This window comes from Arachis stenosperma, chromosome 3, assembly GCF_014773155.1.
Source record: "Arachis stenosperma cultivar V10309 chromosome 3, arast.V10309.gnm1.PFL2, whole genome shotgun sequence".
NCBI lineage: Eukaryota > Viridiplantae > Streptophyta > Magnoliopsida > Fabales > Fabaceae > Arachis > Arachis stenosperma.
In genome coordinates, this window is record NC_080379.1 from 125813675 (window position 1) to 125825003 (window position 11329).

An 11329-nucleotide genomic window follows, 5' to 3' on the forward strand; every position below is an offset into this window, starting at 1 on the left:
GAAGCGATGCTCGAAAAAAGGAGATGACGAAACTTAGAAAAAACAAGAAAGAAACAGAATAAACGAAGAAAAAGGAAGGGAGCGAATAAATAATGCCTTCACAGAGCACGAACGGAAATCGAGGAGAAACGGTAAAATGCAATAAATGCAGAAACGGCCATTTTTGAATTTTGAAAAACTACTATGCCCGAGCTCGACCTCCCAAAAGGACGAACTCGGGCAGGGGCACTGTTCATACCCTGACCGGGCTCCTCATACTCGGTCAATCCATGAAAGGTCCGACCTCATCCAAAGGCCCACGCCTAAAGGTCGGACCTCGGACATCATAGCAAGGAAGGCCCATCAAAAGGAACGCAGCCCAAAACCTAAAGGCCGAAATAGGCCTAGAAGAGGCGGTTCCGCAAAGATAGAGATAAAACTCCCAAAAGATAAGATAAGATAAGAATATCTTATCCAGGGAAGATCACGGCCAACTACTATAAATACACTGGAGCACCCAGGTATGGCATTCATTCCACATTCTACACTTATCTGCTTGGACCCATGCTAACTTAAGCATCGGAGTGTCATTGCAGGTACAACCACCAGTCACTCAACATATCAAGCTCGGGTCCCTGACCCCCACCTCGGGCCTTTCCAGACGACCGAGCTGCACGTTTCAGGTAACCCTCGGAACAAATATCAAGCCAAGATGCCTTACCCTCAGAAACTCCGCAAGGCGGAACAGGATAAGCAATTTTCCCGCTTTGCAGACTATCTAAGGACTCTTGAAATAAAGATTCCGTTTGCAGAGGCACTTGATCAAATACCTTCTTATGCTAAGTTCATGAAAGAGATCTTAAGTCATAAGAAGGATTGGAGAGAAACTGAAAAAGTGTTTCTCACTGAAGAATGCAATGCAGTCATTCTGAAAAGCTTACCAGAAAAGCTTCAAGATCCTGGAAGCTTTATGATACCATGCACATTAGAGGGCGCTTGCACCAAGACAGCCCTATGTGATCTTGGAGCAAGCATCAATCTAATACCTGCATCCACTATCAGAAAACTTGGGTTGACTGGAGAAGTCAAACCAACCAGGATATGCCTCCAACTTGCTCATGGCTCCATTAAACACCCATCAGGCATAATAGAGGACATGATTGTCAAGGTTGGGCCATTTGCCTTTCCGACTGACTTTGTGGTGCTGGAAATGGAGGAGCACAAAAGTGCAACTCTCATTCTAGGAAGACCTTTCCTAGCAACTGGACGAACTCTCATTGATGTACAAAGAGGGGAAGTAACCCTGAGAGTCAATGAGGATGAGTTCAAGTTGAATGCTGTGAAAGCCATGCAGCATCCAGACACACCAATTGACTGCATGGGCACTGACATTATTGACTCTTTGGTGGAAGAGATCAATATGACTGAAAGCCTAGAATCAGAGCTTGAAGACATCTTCAAGGATGCTCAGCCTGATCAAGAAGAACCACAGGAAACAAAGGAATTTTTGAAAATTCCTCAGGAGGAGGATAAGCCTCCCAAACCTGAACTCAAACCACTACCACCATCCCTAAAATATGCATTTCTGGGAGGGGGTGAAACTTTTCCAGTGATTATAAGCTCTGCTTTAAATCCACAGGAAGAGGAAGCACTGATTCAAGTGCTACGGACACACAAGACAGCTCTTGGGTGGTCCATAAGTGATCTCAAGGGCATTAGCCCAGCTAGATGCATGCACAAGATCCTGTTGGAGGATAATGCCAAACCAGTGGTCCAGCCACAAAGGAGGTTAAATCCAGCCATGAAGGAGGTAGTGCAGAAAGAGGTCACTAAATTACTAGAGGCTGGGATTATTTATCCTATTTCTGATAGCCCCTGGGTGAGCCCTGTCCAAGTTGTCCCCAAAAAGGGAGGCATGACAGTGGTTCATAATGAAAAAAATGAACTGGTTCCTACAAGAACAGTCACAGGGTGGCGCATGTGTATTGACTACAGAAGGCTCAATACAGCCACCAGAAAGGATCATTTTCCTTTACCATTCATAGACCAAATGCTAGAAAGACTAGCTGGTCATGATTACTATTGCTTTTTGGATGGCTATTCAGGCTACAACCAAATTGCAGTAGATCCTCAGGACCAAGAGAAAACAGCATTTACTTGCCCTTCTGGCGTGTTTGCCTACAGAAGGATGCCTTTTGGTCTGTGCAATGCACCTGCAACCTTTCAGAGGTGCATGCTCTCTATCTTCTCAGATATGGTAGAGAAATTTCTGGAAGTCTTCATGGATGACTTCTCAGTATATGGAGACTCATTCAGCTCCTGTCTTAACCACCTAGCACTTGTCCTGAAAAGATGCCAAGAGACTAACCTGGTTTTAAACTGGGAGAAATGTCACTTTATGGTGACTGAGGGAATTGTCCTTGGGCATAAAATTTCAAGCAGGGGAATAGAGGTGGATAAGGCAAAGGTAGAAGTAATTGAAAAATTACCACCACCTGCCAATGTTAAGGCAATCAGAAGCTTTCTGGGGCATGCAGGATTTTATAGAAGGTTTATAAAGGATTTTTCGAAAATTGTAAAACCTTTGAGTAACCTGCTAGCTGCTGACACACCATTTGTGTTTGACACACAGTGTCAGCAGGCGTTTGAGACCCTGAAAGCTAAGCTGGTCACAGCACCAGTCATCTCTGCAACAGATTGGACATTGCCATTTGAATTAATGTGTGATGCCAGTGATCATGCCATTGGTGCAGTGTTGGGACAGAGGCATAATAAACTTCTGCACGTCATTTATTATGCTAGCCGTGTTCTAAATGATGCACAGAAGAATTACACAACCACAGAAAAAGAATTACTTGTAGTGGTTTATGCCATTGACAAGTTTAGATCTTATCTAGTAGGATCCAAAGTGATTGTGTACACTGACCATGCTGCTCTTAAATACTTACTCACAAAGCAGGATTCAAAACCCAGGCTAATAAGATGGGTGTTGCTTCTGCAAGAGTTTGATATAGAAATAAGAGACAGAAAAGGGACAGAGAACTAAGTAGCTGATCATCTGTCCCGAATAGAACCAGTAGCTGGGGCGTCCCTCCTTTCTACTGAGATCTCTGAGACTTTCCCAGATGAGCAACTCTTTGCCATTCAGGAAGCTCCTTGGTTTGCAGATATTGCAAATTATAAAGCTGTGAGGTTCATACCCCAGGAGTACAGCAAAGTGCAAAGAAAGAAATTAATTTCAGATGCCAAGTACTACCTCTGGGATGAACCATATCTCTTTAAGAGATGTGCAGACGGAGTAATCCGCAGATGTGTACCCAGAGAAGAAGCACAAAAGATCCTATGGCACTGCCATGGATCACAGTATGGAGGACATTTTGGAAGTGAGCGAACAGCCACTAAAGTCCTCCAATGTGGCTTCTACTGGCCTACTCTCTATAAAGATTCCCGAGAGTTTGTGCGTAACTGTGACAGTTGCCAAAGAGCTGGTAACTTACCTCACGGATATGCCATGCCTCAACAAGGGATATTAGAGATAGAATTGTTTGATGTATGGGGAATTGACTTCATGGGTCCATTCCCACCATCATACTCAAACACTTACATTCTGGTGGCAGTGGACTATGTATCTAAATGGGTAGAAGCAATTGCCACACCCACTAATGATACCAAGACCGTGCTGAAATTCCTCCAGAAACACATCTTCAGCAGATTTGGCGTTCCCAGAGTACTAATCAGTGACGGGGGCACTCATTTCTGCAATAGACAGCTACACTCTGCTATGGTTAGACATGGAATTAGCCATAAAGTGGCAACTCCGTATCATCCACAGACAAATGGGCAAGCTGAAGTCTCTAACAGAGAGCTAAAAAGAATCCTAGAACGGACTGTGCTAGCCCGAAGAAAGGATTGGGCAAAGAGCTTGGATGATGCTCTGTGGGCATACAGAATAGCATTCAAGACTCCTATAGGAACCTCTCCATACCAACTGGTGTATGGGAAGGCCTGTCATCTGCCCGTGGAACTGGAACATAAAGCCTACTGGGCAACCAGATTCCTAAACATGGATGCTCAATTAGCTGGAGAAAAAAGATTGCTCCAGTTAAATGAGCTAGAGGAGTTCAGACTCAATGCCTTTGAAAATGCAAAAATTTATAAGGAAAAGGCAAAGAAGTGGCATGACAAGAAGTTGTCAACCAGAGTCTTTGAGCCAGGACAAAAAGTTCTGCTCTTCAACTCTAGGCTCAAATTGTTTCCAGGAAAACTCAAATCCCGGTGGAGGGGTCTGTATGTGATCACAGGAGTGTCACCATATGGATATGTTGAGCTTCAGGATATTGATTCTGACAAAAAGTTCATTGTTAATGGACAGAGAATCAAGCATTATCTTGAAAGCAATTTTGAGCAGGAATGCTCAAAACTGAGACTTGAGTGAGTCTTAGCAAAGGTCCAGCTAAAGACATTAAAGAAGCGCTTGCTGGGAGGCAACCCAGTCATTAGGAGGTTATATGATTTGTTTTTACAGAGGCAAGTATCAAAAATGAAGGAATTCACAGAGTTACAGAAGGATTCAGCTCAAAAAGCAGAGAAAAAGAGCTTGCTGGCGAAAAAACGCCAGTAAGAGGCATTTTGGGCGTTAAATGCCAGAATGGGTACCATTCTGGGCGTTTAACGCCAGGAATGGTGCCATTTTGGGCGTTAAACGCCAGAATGGGCACCATTCGGGGCGTTTAACGCCAGGTGTGCAGCATCCTGGGCGTTTAGAAAAACGCCCAGTGATAAAGGAATTCTGGCGTTTAACGCCAGCCAGGGCACCTGGCTGGGCGTTAAACGCCCAAAAGGGGCATCAAATGGGCGTTAAACGCCAGAATGGGTGCCATTCTGGGCGTTTAACGCCAGAAAGGTGGGGGGACCACAATTTTGTTTTCAAATCAAATTTTTTCAAACTTTCCTTTTCTTACCCATACTCTTCTACATAAATACACTTCAACCTTTCATCATTCACTTTCAAATCTTCACAAATCAAAACCATTCTTCAAATCTATCTCAAATTAATCCCAAATCTTTTTCAAAAACTCACCCTTTTCTCAAATCCTTTCCATATCTTCTCAAGCTTTCTTTCAAAATTTTTCTTTTTTTTCGAAATCTCTCCTCCCCACTTTATAAATACACGTTTGGACCCCTCATTCCCCCACACCATTCGAATTTGCTCTCTCCTCTCTCTTCTCCTTCCTTTCTTTTGCTTGAGGACAAGCAAACCTCTAAGTTTGGTGTGCTTTTCCGTGATCACTAAAGCCAAGATTCATCAATATCATGGCTCCTAAGGGAAAACAAACCAATTTAAGAGGAAAGAAAGAGAATAATCCAAAGAATCTTTGGAATCAAGAGAAGTTCTTAACCAAAGAACATGAAGACCATTATTACAAAATAATGGGTCTGAGGTCAGTGATTCCGGAAGTAAAATTTGATCTGAAAGAAGATGAATATCCGGGGATCCAAGAGCAAATTCGAAACAGAGGATGGGAAGTTCTAACCAATCCTGAAATAAAGGTTTTGATTGTGTGATTATGTAATGAGGCTTCATGCTTGTGAATACTTGCATGGGAGCTCTAAGACATGGAATCAAGTTTGGAGAAATATTATGAAAGTTCTCAAAAACCTATACAACCAAGAAGCAGCAACAAAAGAAAGAAAAGAAAAAAAAGAAAAATAACGAATAAGACCCAAGGCTTTGAGAATTAATTACTAGAAAGATTAAGAAAGAAACAAGAATTCAAAGTGTTAGTTAAATGCTTGTGGTGAACTTGTGTCAAAGAGAGAGGCTTGAGCAAGTAAATCCTAAGTGGTGTTTCTACACCTAATATCTTAAACTAACTGGTTTGGGAGTATTGATTTAAAGCTTATCTTAAAAAGCCGCTTTGAGACAGAACATTTAGAGTGAAGGCCAAAGGGCAAAAAAGAAAGTATTGAGAATAGAAAACAATTGATGAAAATAAATGCTGCTTCCAGGAGACAATCTATAAAGAGACTTCCATAATATCATTTGTTCCGAGGGTTACCTGAAACTGTAGGTCGATCTCGGATGAGATCTTCTGTGCTAGTCGAAACAGTTGTTTTCGATTTGTTGGACTTGATGATGGTGCTGATTCCTTCGTCCCCGGAGGGTGGGGGGTACCTGCAAGGGACTCCGATGATTAAGTTAGCAAGGGTATTATGCAGGTATTGAGTAGAATCAGAGTATGAGTTATACCTGGGTGCTCCAGTGTATTTATAATGGCATACGGTGACCTTCCTTTGATAAGATAAGTTAGTTATCTTATCTTATCTTTATATTCGAGTGAGGTCATCTTATCTTTAAGGGAACCGCCTTTATCTCTATAGGCTTGGGCTGCCCTTGGATTCGGGACGTGTTCCTCTGTCTGGGCCCTTTATTGAGCTTTCCTGTGACTTGGCCGAGCTCTTTGAGAAGAGGTCGGGTCATCCTGACCTGAAGAGGTCGGTCGCTTTGTCGGTAGAACATCCTGGGTCGGACAGCTTTGATCCAGGGTATGAACAGTGCCCTTGCTCGAGCTTGGTCTTTATTTGGAGGTTGAGTCTTAGTTTTAGGACTTCGAACCTTCTCAGGTAAAGCTGAACTCGAGCATTTTGTCGATTTCATCCTTGTAGAGTTTTTGAATGCAGAGCGTTTCGTTTCTTCTGAGAGCGCGCGCTTATTAGCGTCCTTGCCTCGGGAACGCACGAGGGTTTAAAATGCCCTCATTAATTGGTTTTAATGCTTCGTTTCTTTGATCTTTTTGAACTTTTTACCAAATGGTTTCTCTTCTCTATTTCGTAACTCCCCTTTTCTTTCTCACCTTCTGTTTTCCCTGAAAAGCTTACGTTTCTTGGTGTCTCAACGTGGTTTTGGCGATCGTGAGTGCTTCCGACGGCAACTTCTGGCCTCTTCGTCTTCAACCTTCTTCCGCATTCTTCTCTTTTTTTCAGGTTGGTTTTTCTTTTTCTTCCGTCGTCTATTTTTCTGCTCTGTATTTATTTTTTGAAGTTCTGACTGAGTGCGTGTTGGAAATCTTGAATCTTTGTATATTATTATGCTCGGTTTATCACTGTGATGCACGCCTTCTGGTCTTCTTTTTGTCCTTATGTATGCTTCTTGGTGTTTTCTCCTGATTTAATTTTTTGGGGCTTCGTATGCTACTCCTGTTTTGCTGAACTTTGTTGTTTAGAGGAAGTTTGCTCCTTTTGATGGCTTTTTTGATCTTCTTCGCGTTTGTTTTTCTTGGAAAGGGTTTCTGCTGAGACATTAGTCCTGTGGATTTTCTTGAATCTTCATTCCCTGATTGCCTCCAAAGGATGCCCCTGGACCTTGGGTTGTGTCCTAGGTTTTTTTTTATCTACTGTACCGCACTGGATTGTGCTGTCCGAGTTGTTTTGATTTCATCTGGGATGTCTTTACCTTTTTAGTAATCCAATCTTTTTCTTGTTTGTAGAACTAGTTGGCCATGTCTTCCCGAAAAAATATTGTCGAGGCATCTCCTCTGGTTCCTGAAGGGATGTCTGATTGGCTAGACTCTCTTGTCTTGCTGTGTGTTTCTTTAGCCGATTCTGAATTTTGTGTGACGCTTAGAAGGCATCATCGTGTCTGTAGCAGTGAGGATCAGGAGAGCAATTACAAGTTAGTAGCACCTGATTTTGGTGATAGAGTTTGCTTCCCGGTCCAGGGGGAGCGTCTTTTCTTCTATGCTTATGATTACTTTTTTGGCCAAATGAACATCACCTTTCCTTTCACCTCTTTTGAAACTGACCTACTATGGTCTTGTAATGTGGTCCCTTCACAGCTCCATCCGAATACGTGGGGTTTCATCAAGATTTTTTAGCTTGTTTGTCAAGAATTTGGTGTTACACCTTCTCAAACTCTTTTTCTGTATCTTTTTGTGTTGACCAAGCCTGGGACTACCAAGAAGAAGGTTTCTTGGATTTTTTTTAGGTCTGCCCAGGGGCACAAGGTTTTTTCCATGTATGACGAATCTTACCGGGATTTTTAGAATTACTTATTTAAGGTCCGGGCTGTTGAAGGAGCCCGACCTTTCTTTCTGGATGAAAATAACGAGCCCTGCTTTTCGTTAGAGTGGCAGAGGAACGTAGTGGTATCCCGATATACTTGGGAGATGTTGAGCGAGGTCGAGTAGGCCTTTGTGAATGTTTTGGAGGATATTTGGGGGGGAACCTCCTCATTTGGATACTAAAAAATCTTTAGGAGACCCGTCCCTAATTCGAACTGCTTTGGGTACTGCCTTGATATATTTTGTTTCTTGTTTTCTTCTTACTTTTCTCCCAGTGTGATAAATTGTTGTTTTTCATTTTTCAGAGATGGCCAAGAATAATGATGCGATGAAGGCTTTCAAGAAGGTGAGGGAAGCTACTGCAGCTCAAAACATCTCGGCCCAGGCTGATGGGGAAGGAACTTCCCAAGCTCCTTTGAAGCCATCCGTGCCGAGCTCTCCTGGCCCGAGGAGAATGATCCCTACACCTTGGGTCCGTTTCGTGGATCCCCCTCAATCTTCTACTGCTGCTGTGGTTTCTTCTTCGGCCGCCCCTCCTCCAAAAAGACCTCGAACTGTTAAACCTTTCAATCTAGATGCCCCGGATTTTGATCCTATTGGTTTTGTGGACCAGCAGATCGCTCCTTATGGTGCTCTTTCAATGGATGATAGATCTCCCCTTCATCACTTGGATTTTATAACTCGGTGTAGTGTTAAGATGGCTCATATGGGAGCTGCTTTGTATCGCACTGCCCAAAATCTTCCTCTACATGCTACCAAAGCTTTTATGGAGGAAGCTAAGCAAGAATTTGATCGGATAAAGAGTCTAAAGGAGGAGTTTAAAGTGGAGGTGACTAAACTGAAGAAGGAGCTGGAGGGGGAGAAGGCCAGCTCTCTTGGCTTGGCGGCCTCTGTGCGATTGGCTGAGGATGTGGCTTTGAAGCACAAAAAAAGCTACGTCACGTCCTACCGATAAGTGATGTGTCTTCGGGAGTAGCTAGAGTCGGTCCGGGTTGATTATTCCGAGCTCCAGGGTCATCTTGTGGGCAGCGTAACTGCTGCTTATGAGAACCTGAAGGAGCAGGTTCAGGATATCGCCCCGGGAGCTGATCTTGCTTTATTTAGTTTGGATAATGTTGTGAAGGATGGCAAGATCATTCCCGAGGACCCTGATGATGATGATGTTGAACCCCCCTCTGAGCCTATTGCTAAAGCTTCTGTCATGTCGGCTTTTTCAACTCCTACTTGTTCTGTGGCCGATCCTGAATGCCAGATTTTGAATCGGGATGACGGGACAGTGGATGCAGTGCCTCTCCAAACTCGCCCTCATTCACCATGTGCTGACGCTGCCGAGAAGCCCTCGGATGCCTGATTTGACTTCTGTAACTATCTTGTGTAGATAGCCCGGTTTGTGGGCATTTAAACTCTTTATTTTTTTGCCACCTTTTTAGTTGCTGGTTTTAGCAACTTTATTTTGGTAAACAAAATAGTTTTCCAGCTTTGTGGGCTGCATTTGTCGGTCTCTGATGCTGGCTTATTATTATGACTTATATCATATCTGTTTGCGCTTATCTTGGTGTTTTCGTAGTCTTATGAGAGTATCGGCCTGACTCCTTTGCTTGACGCTACTTTCAACAGTGTTTTCTTACCGAGTTTGCCAATTTTCTCAATTTGGGTTTTGCCCGTGTTGTTTGTATGTAGCCTTTCCTTTTATTAAGATATCGTCTAGGAGTAGCTTTATTGTGTCGGATCCTGTCGAGCTACTTGGTAATCCTCTTTCTTGGACCTGGTTCGGGTCTTTTTCAGGGATTACCTTTTGTAGCTTTATATCTTGGGCCGACTTCATCATGTTCGGTCCTGTCGAGTTACTTGGTGATCCTCTTTCTTGAACCTTGTTCAAGTTTCTTTCAGGGATTACCTTTCTAACTTTGTAGCTTTATATTTTTGGGCCGACTTTCACCATGTCGAGCCCTGTCGAGTTACTTGGTAATCCTCTTTCTTGGACTTTGTTCAGGTCTCTTTCAGGGATTTCCTTTTGTAACTTATCTTTCTGGGCCGACTTCGTCATGTCGGGCCCTGTCGAGTTACTTGATAATCTTCTTTCTTGGACCTTGTTTAGGTCTCTTTCAGGGATTACCTTTTGTAACTTATCTTTTTGGGCCAACTTCGACACGTCGAGCCCTGTCGAGTTACTTGATAATCCTCTTTCTTGGACCTTGTTTAGGTCTCTTTCAGGGATTATCTTTGTAACTTCTTGTAGGAGTCCGACTTCATCATGTCGGGCTCTTCAAAGTTATAGTAATCCTCTTTTATAGGGTTGGCCAGACCTCTTTCCAGGACTTTACTTATAACTTAGGTTGTTGTGGCTGGTCCGACTTTTTGTGCCGGCCAGTCTTTAAGTTATTTTATAGCAATCCATTTTATTAGGACCTCGTCAGGTCCTTTCTATGGATCACTTTCTATAACTTTTTGCATTATAATGTTTTCATCTCTATCGATTTTGTATAATTTGGGTTTTAACCCTCGTTTTTATCGTGATCGCCCAGTGAATTTGGTTTTCACTTTCTGTCTACCTGTAGCTTTATAATCGGATGATGAATGTTTTCAGAATAATACGACTTGAGCGTTTGTAGAGAATCTGAACAAATTTTATTAAAAAACAATGCAAATATACATGAGAAGTTAATTTCCTAAGTCGGGTGATTTGTAGGTCTTGGCTGGGTGCCTCGTTAAAAAAACCTTTTTCAGGAAAAAGAGTGCACCTTGTCCAAGATCTTTTATCATCCCTAGCTATAGTACCTTCTTAGGTTGCAGGGCCATGACCTAGGAAGCTCTCGCTCGTCGAGTTCGGAAAGCCTGTAGTACCCCTTTCCCAGTACTTCTATGACTCGGAAGGGTCCTTTCCAATTTGCTGCCAGCTTTCCTTCTCCTGGTCGAGTTGTTCCTATGTCGTTTTAGATTAGGATGAGGTCATCTTCAACAAAGGCCCACTATATTACTTTTCGGTTGTATCTGGAGGCCATTCGTCATTTTAATGCCTCTTCCCTTATCCGAGCTCTTTCTCGGATTTCCGGAAGTAAGTCGAGCTCTTTCCTTTGAAGTTGGGAATTGGCTTTTTCATTAAAATGGATTACTCTGGGTGATCCTTCTTCGACCTCCACTGGGATCAATGCCTCCATTCCGTAAGCTAGTTAGAAAAGGTGACTCTTTTGTCATGGAATGTGGAGTCATTCGATATGCCCATAGGACTTGTGGGAGCTCCTCAGCCTAGGCTCCCTTTGCATCCTGTAATCTCCATTTTAACCTTGCTA